A 21,702-nucleotide genomic window follows, 5' to 3' on the forward strand; every position below is an offset into this window, starting at 1 on the left:
ACGCTAGGCCAGGCTTCGGTTCCCTCTCTCCTCTCCTCTCCTCTCCTCCTGGCCTCGCTCCTCGCCCATCGAGTCCTTCGTCGTCACAGTCTCTGGCCTTCGGGGGATGAGAGGGATGGGGGTGGGGATGGGGGAGGGGGGGAAAGATAAGTAAAGGATGAGGGGGAGGGAGGGTCTAAAGGAGGAGTAATGAGAGAGAGAGAGAGAGTTGAGGGAAGGGGAGACAAAGGGAATAAGATAGGAAATTGGAATAAGAGAATAAACAGGAAACTCTCTCCTGAGATGCTGCCTGACCCGCTGAGTTATTCCAGTATTTTGTGTCTACCTTTGACTTAAACCAGCATCTGCAGTTTTTTTTCCTAAGACAGGAAATTCCCTGATTGAGGGAACATGCATTTGTGTTCCGTGAGTACATAGTCAGACGGTGCCTGTATGCAGCTAAAATGTCCAGTCCTCTGTGTTTGTGTCCTTGTATATGTGCGTGTGACCAACTCCTTGTTCTGTCAAGACCTTCAGTGGGCAACAGCTACTCCATGTTAAAATAAATCACGCACAAATACTGTACCTCCCATTCCTTGAAATGCTGGAGTGGACTCTGAGAATAAGGTGAATGTCAGTCATTTCAATTTATTAAACCATTTTTCTTCCATTTTAGGAAGGAACTGCAGATGCTGGTTTACACCGATGAAAGGCACAAAATGCTGGATTAACTCAGCGGGTCATATCTGGAGAGAAGGAATAGGTAACCTTTCAGGTCAAGACCCTTCTTTTAATCTATTCCTTCTCTCCAGAGATGCTGCCTGACTCGCTGAGTTACTCCAGTTATTTTGTGTCTAAAGCTTCTCCTTGAGTTGTTGTTTAACATTTATTGGAAACTTTAACTGCATCAGTGATCTTAATTGCAGCTGAAGTGTGTATTTTCTGAAATGGTTATACAGTACTAGTTTAAACAGACGTTGGTGTGTGAGGAAGTTATTTGTAAAAGGTGCAGCTTTATTTTTACTGATTATTTTATGAAATAACAAAGGTTGTGAAAAAATATTGGTCAGTAATAATGGCATAAATAAACTAATGCAAGTCTGTATAAACAAAATACTGGAGTAATTCAGTGGGTCAGGCAGCGTCTGTCGAGGGAATGGACAGGTTGCATTTCGAGTTGGGACTCTTCAAACTGATTATAGGGAGGAGGGAGTTGGAAGAGAGGTGGGGGCAGGATAAAGCCTGCAAGTGATAGGTGGATACAGATGAGAGGGGGCGGTGGGGTTAATTGGCAGATGGGTGGAATAAGTCGCAAAGGCTAGAGATGAAACAGAGACAAGGGTGTTAGATAAGGCGAGGAGTGAAATATAAAAGAGAGGGAGAGGGAGAGGGAGGGGGAAGGAGGAGGGGGAAGGGGGAAGGGGGAAGGGGGAAGGGGAAGGGGGAAGGGGGAAGGGGAAGGGGAAGGGGGAAGGGGGAAGGGGAAGGGGGAAGGGGGAAGGGGGAAGGGGGAAGGGGGAAGGGGGAAGGGGGAAGGGGGAAGGGAGAAGGGGGAAGGCACAGGCACAGTTGCTGCCTTACAGCTCCAGAGACCCGGGTTCAATTCTGACTACGGTTGCTTGTCTGTATGGAGATTGTACGTTCTCCCTGTGACCCTGTGACTCCCTGTGATAGAGAAGTTTATTGCCTTCCATCACAGTGAGGGGATGTTTGGAGGAGTCACTGTGATGGATGTTTGTGTTGGGGTTGTGTGTCTTGTGTTCTTTTTTTGCTCTGTGCTGTTGTGACTGCTGGCAAATGATTTTCGTTCAGTTCGAATGACAATAAAGGTATTCTGTATTCTGTACATGGGGTGTCTCCGAGATCTTCGGTTTCCTCCCACACTCCAAAGACGTACAGGTTTGTAGGTTAATTGGCTTGGTATAAATGTAAAAACTGTCCCTTAGTGTAGGATAGTGTTAACATGCGGGGAATGCTGGTCGGTGCGAACCCGGTGGGCCGAAGGTCCTGTTTCTGTGCTGTATCTCTGAAACTAAACTGAAGGGAGAGGACAGAGGAGAAGGGAGAGAGGAAAGAAGAGAAAAGTGAGGGGACTGTATAAAACTGCTTTAGGGTTTGGTTTTTGCCAATATGCTTGCTTTTTGAAACTTAGACTGTAGAAGCGACCATGTTGTATTTTATATGACTGTGGTTCAATAGTTTCAATGATTTCTTCCATCTCCCTGAAGTTTCTACTTGATGAATGTATTTTGAGGCCAAGGATATGGCTGCTATAAGCAGTTTCCATTTTAGACCACAAGATGTCAGTATCCCATCTCCTAAAATGGAATTTGCTCTTTGCTGAAACTGATACCTGAATTAAAATATATGTTGTCACTTGGAGTGTGCTCGTGTAATCTTTGATGACGAATGACTTTTTAATTGCGTTTATGATGCATATTGGATATGTGAAAATATTTAAGAAACACTAGATAGTGGAAATCTGAAATGAAAAGTGAAAATGTTGGAAATATTCAGAAGATCAGGCAGCATCTGTGAGAAGTAGGGGTAGGACCGTCTTTGGAGTGTGTGGGGAAACCTAAAATCTCAGGAAAAAACCCTTGCAGGTCACGGGGAGAACGTACAAACTCCGCACAGACAGCACCCGTAGACAGGAACAAACCCGGGTCTCTGGCACTGGAAGGTGTTGTGATATTGCAAGGACTACTTTGTTGTATCACAAGGACTACTTTGTTTGCCTGTGTAGTAATGTCTATATAAGAGAATGAGGTGATTAGGTGGCCACTCTGGTTCCAGGTGGCCTTGGAATAAACAGCCTGGATTTAAGCTCCAGCATTATAACCTTTTAAACACGTGTAATTGTGGTCCGTCCAGAATCTCAACAAAGGTACAACAGATACCGGACCACGAAGTACAACAGAAGGCAGTAGCTCTACCGTGCTGCCCTGTCTAATTCACTTTATTATTTTGTTTAGTTTAGTTTACATGTACCGAGGTACAGTGAAAAGCTGTTGTTGTGTTCAGTATTTCAGAACCCATCTGTATGGATTACAGCAGTAACACTGTTGATGTTTCAAACAAATCAGCCTTGTATCTAAATGTTCAGAGTTTAAAAATTAACACAGATTGAGGAGAATCTAGTATTCAGCACTGCACATTTAGACTTCACAGTGAGTGGGTGAGTGAATGCATCAACTGATGTGCCACAAAGCTATACAAGATGTTTCCAGTAGAGGGAGAGTCTCGGACCAGAGGTCAATCAGAATAAATGGATGTACATTTAGAATGAAGATGGGAAGAATTTATTTAGCCAGAGGGTGGTTAATCTGTGGAATTCATTTACACAGATAGCTGAGGAGGCCAAGTCAATGGGTATTTTTAAAGTGGAGAAGGATAGGTTCTTGATTAGTAAGCGCATCAAAGGTTATGAGAGGGAAATGTAGATCAGCCATGATTGAATGACGGAGCAGACTCGATGGGCCAAATGGCCTAATTCTGCTCTTATGTCTTAGGATCTTTTACTATTCCCCCCTGTCTGATCCTGGAGACATTGAGTTAACTGATCTCAACTGGGAAAGCTGCAGGGGAAAGATTGGACACAATCCATCTCCGTCACCCTTGTCTAATCAGAATGGTGGGACAGAGCCACATCTGAACATTGAGGATGACTTTGATACCTCCCAGAATGACAATTGCCTCCTCAGGATCTTTGTGTTGAAGGTTGCCAGCAATGTGTAATCTGACTGGGCGGCACAGTGACGCAGCGGTAGAGTTGCTGCCTTGCAGCGCCAGAGACATGGTTCAATCCTGCTATGGGTGCAGTCTATACGGAGTTTGTACGTTCTCCATGTGACCACATGGGTTTTCTCCGGGTGCTCCAGTTTCCTCCCACTCTCCAAGGACATGCAGGTCTGTAGGTTAGTTGGCTTCTGTAAATTGTAAATTGTCCATGGTGCGTAGGATAATGGCAGTCTACATGGTGACCGCTGCTCGACGCAGTCTCGGCGGTCCGAGGGGCCAGTTTCCACGCGGTAAGTCTAAAGTAAAGGTTGTGCTGAAACAATTTCTCGAAAGACCTTTGTCCCTCTGAAGTTGCCATCTCAACCCCTTTTGAGTAGTGAGTTCCAGAATTTTGATTTAATGACAATTGAATCTAAATCCAAAGTGTATTCAAGTCAGGATAGTGTGTGACTTGGAGAGAAGCCTGCAGGCATTGGGATTCCCACACATGATGCTGGGCGGCTGCCTTGATGGTGAAAACCGTGAGGCTGGACAAGCCTTAGTGAATGACATGCGTGCATTTTTCAGCTGGTGCAGTCATGGTGTACAGGGGCAAAAGGAGTGAGCACTTAGAGGGGAGAGAGGATGACTGAGGCCTTTGTGAGGTGCCTGCCTGGACGGCTCATCGGTCGGCAGGACCTTGCCCTAAGGCTCATTTATCGGCGGGACCGGGAACCCCCCCACTGAAGGCTCGGTAGACAAGCAGAACCAGCAGGGACCTGGAGACGTCGTTCGCGTGGAGCAATGGCCGGTAGGAGGGTGAACCTGTGGTAAAGCCTCCAGCACCTTCAAGGTCGGCGCTCCCGGCAAACAAAGATGGCCGGGCGAGGAGAAGAGAGGAGAGGGACGTTGTCTCACGGGAACTGCTCCAGTAGACCGAGCGCGCGGGCTGTCCAGACTTTGGACTTTGATTAATGGCAGCGCCCGCATGTGTAACATACGCAAAAGAATTTCACTGTGCAGTTGCATTAGTGACAAATAAACCACCGTTGAACCACTGAACAAACAAGCAGGCTGTTCTGTCTTGAATGACAAAGTTATTGATTGTTTTTAGTTATCCTTGTGCACGTCCAAGCAAAAAGGAGAGCTTTTGATCCAATTCCAAACTTGTGCCATATAACAAGGGCATGGATTATACTAATGACGATCCCATAAATCATCTCCTCACTGCTGTTCAGTTGGTTTCACTTGGCTGCTAAGTTGTAAACATTGTCAAAATATGGGCAAAATACCAGAGTTTTGAGGTGAGAGCAGCAAAATCTGTCATTGAGGCAGCATTTGACCTAACGTAGGGTCGGATAGTTAGGTAACATGAAAGTCAATGGGAATTGAGGGGTGAATCCTGAACTAGTTGGGGTCAAAGAGAGTAGATTTAAGGGACCGCAGATACCAGATTAAGAAAAACAAAATGGTGGAGTGACTCTGTGAGTCTGGCAGCATCTCTGGAGGACATGAATAGGAGACATTTTGGGTTGGGACCCTTCTTCACACATTGGAATAGGGAGGGGAGGAAGCTGGAAAAAGAGGCTTGGGTAGGACAAAGCCTGTCATAGAAACATAGAAACATAGAGAATAGGTGCAGGAGGAGGCCATTTGGCCCTTCGAGCCAGCACCGCCATTCATTGTGATCATGGCTGATCGTCCACAATCAATAACCCGTGCCTGCCTTCTCCCCATATCCCTCGATTCCACTAGCCCCTAGAGCTCAATCCAACTCTCTCTTAAATCCATCCAGTGATTTGGCTTCCACTGCTCTCTGTGGCAGAGAATTCCACAAATTCACAACTCTCTTGGTGAAAAAGTCCCTTCTCACCTCAGTTTTAAATGGCATCCCCTTTATTCTAAGACTGTGGCCCCTGGTTCTGGACTCACCCAACATTGGGAACATTTTTCCTGCATCTAGCTTGTCCAGTCCTTTTATAATTTTATATGTTTCTATAAGATCCCCTCTCATCCTTCTAAACTCCAGTGAACACAAGCCTACTCTTTTCAATCTTTCCTCATATGACAGTCCCGCCATCCCAGGGATCAATCTCGTGAACCAACGTTGCACCGCCTCAATTATAAGGATGTCCTTCCTCAAATTAGGAGACCAAAACTGTACACAATACTCCAGATGTGGTCTAACCAGGGCCCTATACAACTGCAGAAGAACCTCTTTACTCCTAGTCAAGTGAAAGGTAGATATTGTTGGAGGGGAGGAAGGGTTTTAATAAGCCTTGAAAATGGTAATGTGCCTTGTCATAACACGAGAAGAGATTACTGAATGATAAAGTGGGGAATTGCTAAAGATGGTTTTGGTTGTTGGAGGATAAAAAACATCTCAGGCCCGGAGATTCCACAGATTAACCACCCTGTCTTGCCCCCTTCAGATCTTGCACTTTGTCAATAAGATCATCCCTCGTTTTTTACAACTCCAAAGAATGCAGCCCCAAACTGTGCATCTTCTCTTGATTGGGCACCCTCTCATCTCAAGAGTCAAGAGTGTTTTATTGTCATATGTCCCAGAAAGAACGATGAAATTCTTACTTGCCGTAGCACAAACAGAATATGTAAACAAAGACACTGTGAACGATATAATAAATGAGAGAGAAAAAAAATTCAGTGTGTTTATATATATATACATACACACACATTTATATACATATGAATTTGGAGGGATATGGACCAAAGACTGGCATGTGGGACTAGTGTAGCTGGGACATGTTGGCCAGTGTGGGCAGGTTGGGCCGAAGGGCCTGTTTCCACACTGTATCACTCAATGACTCTATGACTCTATATACATACATCTCAGCAATTAGTCTGGTGAATCTCATTTGGGCTCATCCAATGTTATGATGTCCTTTTCTCGGGTCAGGGGACAAAAACTTGCATCCTCTCTCTCTCCATCCCTCCCCGACCCTAATCGGCTTGCTAGCTTTACTGTTCGTACCCCTTCGTTATCACCTCTTCCACAGCCAACAATGGACCATTGAGGGCTCCACTTTTCCTGAGTCATCGGTGCCAGCACCTTTTCATACCTCTAGTTTCCCTCTCCCCTGACTCTCAATCTGAAGAAGGGTCTCATCGCAAAACGTCACCTATTCCTTTTCTCCAGAGATGCTGCCTGACCCGCTGAGTTACTCCATCATTTTGTGTCTATCCCTCTGTTCACTTCACTCTTATGCAGGTACTTTCCATTGAGGTGATAATCCAGGACTGTCCCCAACACAATATTTGAAGTCGTGCAATTTTAAGAATTGACAAATCCTTTACTTTTAAGCCTTTTAACTAGTTGTCTAAAATATTCCTTTTAAAGTATAAAGATGTCATTAATATTCTCACGATGGTGTATTTAACTTTAATTATTTATATGAAAATGAACATATTTCAGAGCAGATAATTTAAGACTGTGAAAAGCATAATGAAAAATCCTAATTGAGGAGCATGATGGAATAATGTATTCCCTGGATATAAATAATTTAATGCTAACTCAGTTTGTAGGTTAAATTAAAGTTGCCATGGTTTTTTTTCCTAAGCCATTTTATCTCTATTAATGCTTCAAGAAAGAGAAATAAATCCTGTAATTAATTTCCAATCATTTCATTTGAAAGGAAATTAGAGGGCAGCTAGGATGATATTTCTATATATTTTGTAAGTTCATGTCATTCTTGGTTTCTCCAAGGAGGGAATACTTTCCGAGGGGTCATTTGTAGGGGAAATTGTGGTTAGAAATGTTTACTTTGTTCAGTTTAGTTTAGAGTTACAGTAATTCGGCCCACCGAGTCCGCACCGACCAACGATCCCTGCGCACGAACACTATCCGACACACACAAGGGACAATTTACATTTATACCAAACCAATTAACCAACAAACCTATACGTATTTGGAGTGTGGGAGGAAACCGAAGATCTCGGGGAGAACGTATAAATTCCGTACAGACAGTACCTGTAGTCGGGATTGAACCCGGGTCTCTGAAGCTATACGTGCTGTAAGGCAGCAACTCTACTGCTGTGCCACCTGTTGAAAAGAGCATGGATGCCAGAACCAATGAATCCACAGGCCGTCTTTGGCAGATGCAGATTTTTATTAAAAATCGTAATAAAATCAATGTTGGGTAATCTGAGTGACTGATCTGCTGACTATAGTGAAAGGAATCCAGTAAATATGGACCAATCTGTAATAATTCTCTTTTAGCTTGTGCAAGTTAACAATTTGAATGAATATCCAACAGGTGATGCTGGCAAGTAGACTGGGCGATCGTTTCGCTGAATAACTTCGCTCAGTAGGCCAACTATGCAATCTCCTGGTCGCCAAACACTTTAACTCCCCCTCCCATTCTAATACTGACCTTTCAGTCCTGGGCCTCTTCCACTGTCAGAGTGAGGCCAAACGCAAATTGGAGGAACAGCACCTCATATTTCACTTGGGCAGCTTACAGCCCAGTGGTATGAATTTGATTTCTCTAACTTCAAGTAACCCTTGCTTTGGCTCCCTCTCCATCCCTCAAGTCATCACACATAGTACACTGTTTTAGATTTTTTAGATTTAGAGATACAGTGCAAAAACAGGCCCTTCGGCCCACCGGGTCCGCGCAGCCCAGCGATCCCCGCACACTAACACTATCCTACACCCCACTAGGGACAATTTATACATTTGCCCAGCCAATTAACCTACATACCTGTACGTCTTTGGAATGTGGGAGGAAACCGAAGATCTCGGAGAAAAGTCACGGGGAGAACGTACAAACTCCGTACAGACGGCGCCCGTAGTCAGGATCAAACCTGAGTCTCCGGTGCTGCATTCGCTGTAAGGCAGCAACTCTACCACTGTGCCACCGCGCCGCCCTTTTCCTGTTGACTTTCACTGTATTACTCATTATCAGCTTCCCCACATATACAATGAACCATTGTGGGCTCCATCTGTACGGAGCCATTGCACTGAAAGAAATGGTGAGGTGCAGCAGGATGAGGGGGGACCTCATTGAAACATACCGAATAGTGAAAGGCATGGATAGAGTGGATGCGGAGAAGATATTTCTACCAATGGGAGAGTCTAGGACTGGAGGTCATAGCCTCAGAATAAAAGGACGTTCCTTTAGGAAGGAGATGAGGAAGAATTTCTTTAGTCAGGGGGTGGTGAATCTGTGGAATTCATTGTCACAGAACGCCGAGGAGGCCAAGTCAATGGATATTTTTAAGGCAGAGATGGATAGATTCTTGATTAGTACGGGTGTCAGGGGTTGTGGCCACCTTATAACATAGTAGAACGTGTGTAAGGGGTTATGGGGAGAAGGCTGGAGAATGGGGTGATGACGGAGAGATAGATCAGCCATGATTGAATGGTGGAGTAGGCTTAATAGACCAAATTGCCTATTTCTGCTCCTATCACTGATAAACTTATGAACATGCATTCTGATCAATGCAGCCCCTGATTATGGATGGACAGTCTGGCCACTGAGTACAGTGAGCAAGATCACGGCAATCATTGATCTTTGTGTTTGATTGGGGGTGTAATGCCCTGGAAGATAAGAGAGGTAAATATTCTAGGCCGACCTCGGGCCACCACCTATTAAGGTCATCAGGCCATAAGTGATAGGAGCAGAATTAGGCCATTCGGCCCATCAAGTCTACTCCGCCATTCAATCATGGCTGCTCTATCTCCCCCTCCTAACCCCATTCTCCTGCCTTCTCCCCATGACCCCTGACACTCGTTCTACTATGTTCTATTGTTCTACTATGTTACAGTGGCGCACGGTGGCGCAGCAGTAGAGTTGCTGCCTTACAACGCCAGAACCCCAGGTTCGATCCCGACTACGGGCACTTTTCTGTACAGGATTTGTACGTTCTCCCTATGACCTGCGTGGGTTTTCTCTGGGATTTTCAGTTTACTCCCACACTCCAAAGACGTACAGGTTTGTATTAATTAATTGGCTTGGTAAAATTGTAAATTGCCCCTCGTGTGTGTAGGATAGTCATAAGGTCATAAGGAATAGGAATAGAATTAGGCCTTTCAGCCCATCAAGTCTACTCTGCCATTCAATAATGCCTGATTTACCTCTCCTAACCCCATTCTCCTGCCTTCTCCCCATAACCCCTGACACCCTTACTAATCAAGAATCTCTCTATCTCTGCCTTAAAAATATCCACTGACGTGGCCTCCACAGCCTTCTGTGGCAAAGAATTCCACAGATTCACCACCCTCTGACTGAAGAAATTTCCCCTCCTCTTCCTAAAGGAACGTCCTTTAATCCTGAGGCTATGACCTCTAGTCCTAGACTCTCCCACTAGTGGAAACTTCCTCTCCACATCCACTCTATCTAAGCCTTTCACTATTCTGTATGTTTCAATGAGGACCCCCCTCATTCTTCTAAACTCCAGCGAGTACAGGCCCAGTGCCGACAAATGCTCATCATAGGTTAACCTGCTCATTCCTGGGATAATTCTTGTAAACCTCCACTGGACCCTCTCCAGAGCCAGCACATCCGTCCTCAGATATGGTGCCCACAATTGCTCACAATATTCAAAATGCGGCCTTACCAGCGCCTTATAGAGCCTCAGCATTACATCACTGTTTTTGTGTACAAGCCCTCTTGAAATAAATGTTAGCATTGAATTTGCTTTCTTTACTTCCGATTCGACTTGCCGATTAACTTTTTGGGAATCCTGCACCAGCACTCCCATGTCCCTTTGCACCTCCGATTTCTGGATTCTCACCCCATTTAGAAAATAGTCTATGCCTTTATTCCTACTACCAAAATGTATGACTCCACATTTTGCTACACTATATTCCATCTGCCACTTCTCGGCCCACTCTCCCATAGTGTTAATATACGGGGATCGCTGGTCAGCCTGAACTCGGTGGGCTGAAGGGCCTGTTTCCACGCTGTATCTTTAAACTTAACTAATCTAAACTAAACTTGTGCACTTCCAAAAGTGTTTCTCAAACGAGAATAAACATCTTGCGGCAGGTCAAGTTAATTCTTGCTTCCTCTTATCTGTTAGAAAGTCCAAGCCATAGCAGGCAGGTGAAGGTTAAAATTGCTTTCTTTATAATAAATCATCTACTTCCATTTGAAGAGGTTGTTCTGTGCCAAGTAACAAGGGTCCATTTTCTGCAGCAATCCAACGTTGAGTTTCATGAGAAGGTTCCTCAGAAAGAATAACATGTTTAATGATCGTTAAATAAATACAGATCATTTCACTGGGAGAAATCCTCTCTTTCTCCTCAAGTACTGCTAATGAATCACACAGATCTTAAATTGATTGACGTAGGAAGGAACAGCAGATGCTGGTTTAAACCGAAGATAGACGCAAAAAGCTGGAGTAACTCAACGGGTCAGACAGCATCTCGTGAGAGCAGGGATAGGTGACGTTTCCAGAAGCAAATAGGCCGGTACACTGGGCAAGCACAAATTGCCTTGGCCATAATCTTTTTAAAAAAGGAAGATATTCAGTTATGTGCATCCACATGATCCCTGTGTTATGTTACCCTCCCAAAACGCTCCATCGTCCACTCTCTCACTTCTTACCATAACTACAAGATCCCCAACCTCCTGATCTTCCTTTTGTCTTTGAGTCAGTGATCCGTCCAGCACCACACACTAGCAATCCTAGCCTGCCATCTATGTTCTGACGCAGGACCTGATTCCAAATAACACTACTACATCATCTCACACCTTCACGTACTAACCACCCACCCCCCCCCCCCCCCCCCCCCACCATCTTGATCTCTGATCACACCCTCCGGTATCCTATGATTAATCTGTTTTGTTTTGTTTTGTTTAGCGATACAGCGTGGAAACAAGCCTTTCGGCACACCAAGTCCGCACCGACCAGCGATCCCCTACACTAGCACAATCCTACTAAACCAATTAGTGCCCTACCTGCACCAATACACCATCCTGGAAAGTTTCCAGTCAGGTTTCAGAGCCCACCACAGCACAGAGTCTGCCTTGTTGAAGGTACACAACGACCTGCTTCTCGCCATCGACACCGGCGACTGCGCAATCCTGCTCCTTCTCGACCTCAGCGCAGCGTTCGATACAGTGGACCACACCATCCTTATTGACCGTCTCCGGTACGCGGTTGGCATTGATGGCACTTCCCTGAGCTGGTTCGCTTCGTACCTCAAAGATAGGAGTTTCGCCATCAACATAGGCAGTTATTCCTCTGCTCCAGCTAGCCTCTCCTGCGGAGTTCCACAAGGCTCCATCCTAGGCCCCATTCTCTTCTCTCTATACATGCTCCCCCTTGGCCAAATCATTCAAAGGCACGGCATTTCTTTCCACTGCTATGCCGATGACACTCAGCTTTACCTCCCCCTGAAACCCAACAACCAGTCAAATTTAAACAGCCTCTCACACTGCCTTGAGGACATAAAATGTTGGATGGCACAGAACTTCCTCCAATTAAATGAGAGCAAGTCTGAGGTCATCCTATTCGGCCCCCCCCGACTCCATCAAATTGATAACAGGCAGTCTTGGAAGTCTATCCTGCCTAGTCAAACCGCATGTCAAAAACCTCGGCATGATATTTGACTCTGCATTAAAATTTGATAAGCAAGTCAACGCTGTGGTAAAAGCCAGCTTCTTCCAACTTCGAACCATAGCTAAAATCAAACCTTTCCTCCAATTCGACGACACAGAAAAAATCATTCACGCTTTCATTTCCTCCCGCCTAGACTACTGCAACTCCCTATACACTGGGATCAGCCAATCTTCCCTGTCCCGCCTGCAACTGGTCCAAAACGCCGCAGCGAGACTCCTGACGGGTACCCGTAAAAGGGACCACATCACCCCGATTCTGGCCTCTCTCCACTGGCTCCCTGTACGGTACAGAATCAACTTCAAGCTCCTCCTATTCACGTATAAAGCCCTAAATGGACACTCCCCCCCCTACATCAAAAATCTTCTAACCCCCCTCTCTAACTCCAGGTCCCTCAGGTCGGCCGACTTGGGGCTACTCACTATCCCGCGGTCTAGGCTTAAGCTCAGGGGTGACCGCGCTTTTGCGGTTGCAGCTCCTAGACTGTGGAACAGCATCCCTCTCCCCATCAGAACTGCCCCCTCCATCGACTCCTTTAAGTCCAGGCTCAAAACCTATTTCTACTCCCTAGCGTTTGAGGCTCATTGAGGAGGTGCTGTGAACTGTTTGCGTGCTACTGTATGTTTCTTTTTTTTTTTCCATTGGAACCTAATCAGATGTACAGCACTTTGGTCAACGTGGGTTGTTTTTAAATGTGCTATACAAATAAAATTGACTTGACTTGACTTGACTTGACGTTGTACAAAGTAAATGGCTTGTTGTAGTTTTTTGGCGCGCCCAAAGGACAGACCTCTAAAAAAAGAAAACATTGGTACAGTGGCACAGCAGTAGAGCTGCAGTCTCACAGCGCCAAAGACACGAGTTCGATCCCGACCTCGGGTGCTGTCTATGTGGAGTTTGCACGATCTCCCTGTGACCACGTGGGTTTCCTCCAGGTGCTCCGGTTTTCCTCCAACATCCCGAAGACGTGCGGGCTTGTAGGCCAATGGCCTCCGTGATTTACCCCTAGTGTCTAAGAAGTGGATGCAAAAAGTGAGATAACATAGAAGCATTGTGAATGGGCGATCGATGGTCGGCGTGTACTCGGCGAGCCACAGGGCACGATTCCATGTTATATCTTTCAATCATTCAATGGCCTGCGATTTGTTGGATGTTCCCTTTTACAAATCACAATCAGTTATGAGTTGCATGCAGCAATCACTGATACCTTGATCAGCCGATAGTTCACAGTAGTTTGGGCGAGTTAGCAGTATGAGAGACAAAGGGAACCACAGATATAGTGTGGAAACAGGCCCTTTGACCCACCGAGTCGGTACTGACCAGTGATCACCCATACACTAATTCTATCCGACACACTAGGGCCAATTAACCTACAAACCTGCACGACTTTGGAATGTAGGAGGAAACCGGAGCAGCCAAAGAAAATCCACGCAGTCAATAGACAATAGACAATAGGTGCAGGAGTAGGCCATTTGGCACTTTGAGCCAGCACCACCATTCAATGTGATCATGGCTGATCATCCACAATCAGTACCCCGTTCCTGCCTTCTCCCCATACCCCCTGATTCCGCTATCCTTAAGAGCTCTATCTAGCTCTCTCTTGAATGCATTCAGAGACTTGGCCTCCACTGCCCTCTGAGGCAGAGAATTCCACAGATTCACAACTCTCTGACTGAAAACGTTTTTCCCCATCTCCGTTCTAAATGGCCTACCCCTTATTCTTAAACTGTGGCCCCTTGTTCTGGACTCCCCCAACATTGGGAACATGTTTCCTGCCTCCAACGTGTCCAACCCCTTAATAATCTTATACGTTTCGATAAGATCCCCTCTCATCCTTCTAAATTCCAGTGTATACAAGCCTAGTCGCTCCAGTCAAGATTCAAGATTCAAGATTCAAGATTCAAGATAGCTTTATTGTCATCCAAATTGGACGAAATTCAGTCACCCACAGTCCAACAACAAAAGCATCAAAATAGGCATTAAAATTACACAACCCCCAAAACACACAAAAGAAACATCCATCAAGAAAACATCCATCACAGTGAGTCCCCTCCAGTCCTCTCCTCACTGTGATGGAAGGCCACAATGTCTTTTCCCTTCTCCTGCTGTCCTCTCCCGCGGTCAGGTTGTTGTGGTTGCAGGCCGCGCCGGACGGTTCGCAGCGGGCCAAGCCCAAGGCGAGTCGCAGCCGCTCCCGCAGCCTCCGAAGACGGCCGGCTCCGCCGAAGATAAGTCCGATCCGGGGCGGGCGAACACGCTGCTGCTGCCGCTGTTGCTGCACGTCGCGGCGGTCGTGGCTCCCGATATTGAAGCCCCGCCCAGCAGAGAAATATCCCGCGGCCTATCTTAGGCCACGCCGGACGGTGAAATGTCCGCGACCCAAGTCCCGCGATCCGGGGCGGGCGAACACGCTGCCACTGCCGGAGCTCCTGATGTCGGCATCCACGCGGCCCGAGCCTAAGGCGAGTCGCAGCTGCTCCCGCAGCCTCCGAAGACGGCCGGCTCTGGTGATGGTAAGTCCGGTCCGCGGGCTCTGCGAACCGGAGCCCTGGAGGCCGACAGCTCCAGGAGTTGGGCCGATGGTAGGCCGCAGCAGGAACGGAGACAACACCCAGAAAACAAAGGTCGGGTCTCCGATCGGAAGGGACACCTATTTACAATTTTACAGTTCCCCCCTCCCTTCCACATACACACATAGTACACAAACACAAAAACACGACATCACAACTACAATTAAGACAAAAAAACAACAAAAACACAAAGACAAATGGACCGCAGGTAAGCCGCAGCTGCTATGGCAGCGCCGCCATTTGCAGCCTTTCAACATATGACAGTCCCGCCATTCTGGGAATTAACCTAGTAAACCTACGCTGCACGCCCTCAATAGCAAGAATATCCTTCCTCAAATTTGGAGACCAAAGCTGCACACACTACTCCAGGTGCGGTCTCACTAGGGCCCTGTACAACTGCAGAAGGACCTCTTTGCTCCTATACTCAACTCCTCTTGTTGTGAAGTCACGGGGAGAACGTACAAACTCCGTACAGATATGAATGAATGAATGATACTTTATTGTCACAAGTGACACGCCACAGTGAAATTCTTTGTTTTTGCATAGCCAAGGTATGCAAAGAGTCGCCTAATAAAGGGCGCCGACAAAGTTACAGGTATCTCATTTTAACACACACCACTCCACTTGAGGTCCCCCTTAGTTCTCAGTGATTCCCTCACGTCGGATCCTCGTTTGGCAGCACCTGTAGTCAGGAAGGAACCCAGGTCTCTGGCACTGTATGGCAGCAACTCTACCACTGCACATGTGGCTGCAATGGGGAGTGTTTTTCCAGCACTGACTGTACAACAAGGACACAGGTGTCTGAAGAAGGGTCTCGACCCAAAATGTCACCCATTCCTTCTCTCCAGAGATGCTGCCTGTCCCGCTGAGTTACTCCAGCTTTTTGTGTCTATCACAGGAGCCACAAGCTCTGTGTGGAGGTCCTACAGTAACTGCTGAGGCCCTGCTTCAGCTCCTGACATGCCTTACGCCAAAAGAGAGTGAACTGCAGTTTCTGTGCACTTGTGTTAACTTGAATCATTCATCTCAACTGTGGAAGAAAGTTAACTATTCCACTAGCAGCCGATGAACATTCATTACAATGTACTTTTTCTCATGTTCATGTTCTGTGTCCTATGACCCACATTTTTGTTTTCTGAGGCATTTGATCTACGCCTTTCATCCCCCATGTTTTCTTCTTGGATGCTTGCCATAAATTCCAAAGCACTTTTCTGAAGTTCAGTTTTTCATGAGATCCAATAGTGCCTTCACCAAACCATGGTTTATATTTGTCTTTATTATCATGATCCCTCCTCTGATAGCAATGTTTTTCTCTTTGAGCTAACGTTTCATCGAATGTCCAGTTTGCTAAACTACCTAAATTCTGTTCTGTTTTGTTTCCCACTTGGGCCATAGATAATCTCCCCTGAAACATTCCTCTGCAATTCCTCTGGAGGGGCAGCACGGTGGCACAACGGTAGAGTTGCTGCCTTACAGCGCCAGAGACCCGAGTTTGATCCTGACTGTGGGTGCTGTCTGTATGGAGTTTGTACGTTCTCCCCGTGACTGCGTGGGTTTTCCCCGGGAGCTCCGGTTTCCTCCCACATTCCAAAGAAGTGCAGGTTAGTAGGTTAATTTGGCTTCGATGATAAAATTGTAAGTTGTTCCTGGTGCGTGGGATAGTGTTGGTGTGCAGGGTGATCACTGGTTAGTGCGGAATCAGTGGGCCGCGCTGTGTCTCTGGACTAAACTAAATAATCTATCGACACCTTTGCTTCAGTCGCCATTCTTCCTTGAACATTTGCTGTGGTTTTTAGTTTAGTTTGGTTTAGTTTCGAGATACAGCGCAGAAACAGGCCCTATCGGCCCACCGTGTCCGCGCCGACCAGCGATCCCCGCACATTAACACTGTCCTATATCCACTAGGGACAATTTTTCTTTACATTTACCAAGCCAATTAACCTACATACCTGTACGTCTTTGGGGTGTGGATGGAAACCGACGATCTCGGAGAAAACCCACGCAGGTCACGGGGAGAACGTATAAACTACGTCCAGACAGCACCGGTAGTCAGGATCGAACCCGGGTCTCCGGCACTGCATTCGCTGTAAGGCAGCAACTCTACCGCTGCCCCACCTGTCTCACCTGTCCACTATCTAGCAATCCTTAATCAACAAACAACCTGCTGAAAGAACTCAGCTGGACGCACTGTGGTGGGGAATGGACAGTCGTCATTTTAGGTAGGGACTCTTCATCCTGTCTGTCCAGATGAAGGGACCTGACCTGAAACAACGATTGTCTACTTCCATCCACAGATGCTGCTCGTACCGTTGAGTTCCGCCTGCCGATTGTTTGTTGCCCCAGGCTCCAGCATCTCTTGTATCTCCACCTGGAGCTTCTTGCCTCTCTACTGCAGTGTCTGAAATTGGGCACTTCCATATTTCTAGTTAAGGTTTCCATTGAATGGTTGAACACATCATCAGATTTACTGCACCCTGAGTGCATTACTTAGTTTTAGTATGGTTTAGCAAATTCGCAGATGACACAGCCATTAGCAAATTTGCAGATGACACAAAGCTGGGTGGCAGTGTGAACTGTGAGGAAGATGCTATGAGGTTGCAGGGTGACTTGGACAGGTTGTGTGAGTGGGCAGATGCATGGCAGATGCAGTTTAATGTGGATAAGTGTGAGGTTATCCACTTTGGTGGTAAGAATAGGAAGGCAGGTTATTATCTGAATGGTGTCAAGGTAGGAACAGGGGACGTACAACGAGATCTGGGTGTTCTAGTGCATCAGTCATTGAAAGGAAGCATGCAGGTACAGCAGGCAGTGAAGAAAGCCAATGGAATGTTGGCCTTCATAACAAGAGGAGTTGAGTATAGGAGCAAAGAGGTTCTTCTGCAGTTGTACAGGCCCCTAGTGAGACCACATCTGGAGTACTGTGTGCAGTTTTGGTCTCCAAATTTGAGGAAGGATATTCTTGCTATTGAGGGCATGCAGTGTAGGTTCACTAGGTTAATTCCCGGAATGGCAGGACTGTCGTACGTTGAAAGACTGGAGCGACTAGGTTTGTATACACTGGAATTTAGAAGGATGAGAGGGGATCTTATTGAAACATATAAGATTATTAAGGGGTTGGACACGTTAGAGTCAGGAAACATGTTCCCAATGTTGGGGGAGTCCAGAACAAGGGGCCACAGTTTAAGAACAAGGGGTAGGCCATTTAGAACGGAGATGAGGAAAAACCTTTTCAGTCAGAGTTGTAAATCTGTGGAATTCTCTGCCTCAGAAGGCAGTGGAGGCCAATTCTCTGAATGCTTTCATGAGAGAGCTAGATAGAGCTCTTAAGGATAGCGGAGTCAGGGGGTATGGGGAGAAGGCAGGAACGGGGTACTGATTGAGAATGATCAGCCATGATCACATTGAATGGTGGTGCTGGCTCGAAGGGCCGAATGGCCTACTCCTGCACCTATTGTCTATTTAGTTTAGAGATATAGAGTGGAATCAGGCCCGTCGGCCCACCGAGTCCGCGCTGACCAACAATCGCGCCACACACTGGTTCTCTCCTACACCCAAGAGGCAATTTACCGAAGCCAATTAACCTTCAAACCTGCACGTCTTTGGAATGTGGGAGGAAACCGGAGCACCCGGAGAAAACCCATGCACTCACAGGGAGAACGTGCAAACTGCATACAACAGCACCCGTAGTCAGGATTGAACCTGGGTCTCTGGCGCTTTAAGGCAGCAACTCTACCGCTGTGCTACACTGCCACCCACTAATTGGGTGTTTCTTCATTATCTCCTCAGATCTCTGCAGCTTGGGCCAGAACCTCCTGTTGCAAAGATATTGCCACTGAGAGAAGGATAATTTATAGCTATTCAATATGGATACAGTACAGGTCCAACCCTTCTATGCTAAACAAGATGTCTTTCTACACTAGAAACAAGGAACTACAGATGCCGGTTTACACAAAAGGCCACAAAGTGCTTGAGTAACTCAGCAGATCAGGCAGAATTTCTGAAAAACATGGATAGGGGATATTTTAGATACTGACCTGAAATGTCACATATACATGTTCTCCAGAGATAACCATATAACCATATAATAACTATAGCATGGAAACAGGCCTGTCCGGCCCTACCAGTCCACGCCGACCACTCTCCCTGACCTAGTCTCATCTACCTGCACTCAGATGTTGCCTGACACGTTGAGTTACTCTTGCACTTTGTGGCCTTCTGTCTTTCTACACTTGTCCCATTTGCCTGCATTTATCCCATATCCCTCTAAATCTTTCTTATTCATGTATTTGTCTAAATATCTTTTGAACATAAAGCTTCCACCACTTTCCTCTGGCATACACCCACAACCATCTGTGTGAAGAGTGTTGCCCCTCAGATCTCTTTTCAATATTTCCTCTCTCACCTTGAATCTACGTCCTCTAGGTTTACACTTCCCTCTCCGGGGCTGAAGATTGTGCATATTCACCTTATCTTAGTTTGGTTTGGTTTACAGATACAGCATTGATACAGGCCCTTTGACCCACCGAGTCAACGCCACCCAGTGATCACCCTGTACACTAGTTCTATCCTACACTCTTTTGGACAATTTACAGAAGCAAGTTAACCTACAAACCTGCACGCCTTTGGAATGTGGGAGGTGACTGGGGCATCCGGGGAAAACCCACACAGTCACAGGGAGAACAAGCAGGCTCTGTTCGGACAGTACACGTAGTCAGGGTGGAACCCGGGTATCTGGCACTGTAAGGCAGCAACTCTACCGCTGCACCACTGTAATGCCCTAATCAATGCCCTTCATGATATTGTCCTCAATCTTCACTCTAGGGGAAAAAAAGTTCCTGTCTATCCATATTTTCCTCACAACTCAAGCCCTCCAGCCCAGATAACAACTTTGTTGCGAACCTTTGCTGCACCCTCTCTTCCCTAATCCCACCCTTACGTAGCACCTTGTATCTGTCAGCTGGATTGATTCTTCCCAAGTGGAAAGATGTTTAAACAGGTTGTAATTGGAAATGTTAGAGAACAAGGCAACTACCTACTGCCAGCATCTCAAGCACCTTTAAGGGAAATGGACTAACGTATGATTAAATGTGACCCATAAGTAGCTGAGTGCAGTGTTGATGGATGAGCTCTCAATCGGACGAGTGCTTTTAGATGAATTGTAACACGTTATGTGCATGGATGCTTGCAAGGTTGTAGTACCCCACAATATATGGCATGGTGCTGCCATGCAAATTTGTTAGCTGTGAATCTTTACTGAAAGTCGTTGCTGTTGTTGCCTGTTACAGCCATTTTCTGGTTCAGTTTAAATATTTAATTCAGTTTAAGGTCCAAGGGATATCAACGCTGGAGGCCGGCAGCAGTCTGGAACAAGCACCGCTCACAATACCTAGAGTGTGGAGGTGAAAGCTCTGGATAGAGTGGATGTGGAGAGGGTGTTTCCACTAGCGGGAGAGTCTACCACCAGAGGTCATAGCCTGGGAAAAAAGGAGGTACCTTTAGAAAGGAGATGAGGAGGAATTTCACAGGGTTGCGGCACGGTGGCGCAGCGGTAGAGTTGCTGCCTTACAACGAATGCAATGCCGGAGACTCAGGTTCGATCCTGACTATGGGTGCCATCTGTACGGAGTTTGTACGTTCTCCCCGTGACCTGCGTGGGTTTTCGCCGAGATCTTCGGTTTCCTCCCACACTCCAAAGACGTACAGGTTGTAGGTTAATTGGCTTGGTAAAGGTAAAAATTGTCCCTAGTGGGTGTAGGATAGTGTTAATGTGCGGGGATCGCTGGGCGGCGCGGATCCGGTGGGCTGAAGGGCCTGTTTCTGCGCTGTATCTCTAAATCTAAAAAAATCTAAAATTTAAATTTCTTTTGTCAGAGGGTGGTGAATCTGTGGAATTAATAGCCACAGCCAGCTGTGGAGGCAAAGTCAATGGATATTATTAAGGCGGAGATTGACAGAGATTTGATTAGTGCGGGCGTCAGGGGTTATGGGGCAAAGGCAGGAGAATGGGGTTGAGCGGGAAAGATAGATCAGCCATGATTGAATAGCAAAGTAGACTTGATGGGCCGAATGACCTAATATATACAGCTCCTATAACGTATGAACTTATGTACTTATGAAAACATGTTGCCTCTTGCATGCATGATCAGTAGACTATGCCTGTACTTGGCCTGTATAATTTGCCAATCAGGGATGTGCTTTTGTATGGCAATACTCTAGTTTACTTTAGTTTAATGATACTGCGCAGAAACAGGCCCTTCGGCCCACCGATCAGTGATGCCCACACATTAATACAATCCTACACTCGGGACAATTATTACATTTATACCAAGCCCATTGACCTACAAATCTGTACCTCTTTGGGGTGTGGGAGGAAACCGAAGTTCTCGGTGAAAACCCACGCAGGTCACGGGGAGAACATTGCAAACACTGTACAGGCAGCACCCGTAGCCAGGATCGAACCTGGGTTTCTGGGGCTGTAAGCGCTGTAAGGCAGCAACTCTACCGCTGCGCCACCACACTGGACCGTTTGTAAGAAAATAATGTCACTGTGCGTTTACACTTCGCACATGTGACAATAAAAGCACCATTTGGAACCATTGGTAACATTGGTGAAGCAATTGATGGTTGTGTTCGGTCATTGAAGTGTTAAAGTCAGTGGGGGGAGATCGGTCTCCGTTGCCAGTGAGAACTCAGGGCTCAGGAACATTCCATGCAACTGCGTCTGTTTGAATTACAACAATCAATCCAAACTGCCTTTCTTTATTTATTGAATACATACCACAATGTGAGATATGTTGAAATATAATCAATCCTGACAAAAATAATGTGTAAGAAAGAACTGCAGATG

The sequence above is a fragment of the Rhinoraja longicauda genome, chromosome 4 (assembly GCF_053455715.1).
Source record: "Rhinoraja longicauda isolate Sanriku21f chromosome 4, sRhiLon1.1, whole genome shotgun sequence".
In the NCBI taxonomy this organism is placed as follows: Eukaryota; Metazoa; Chordata; class Chondrichthyes; order Rajiformes; family Arhynchobatidae; genus Rhinoraja; species Rhinoraja longicauda.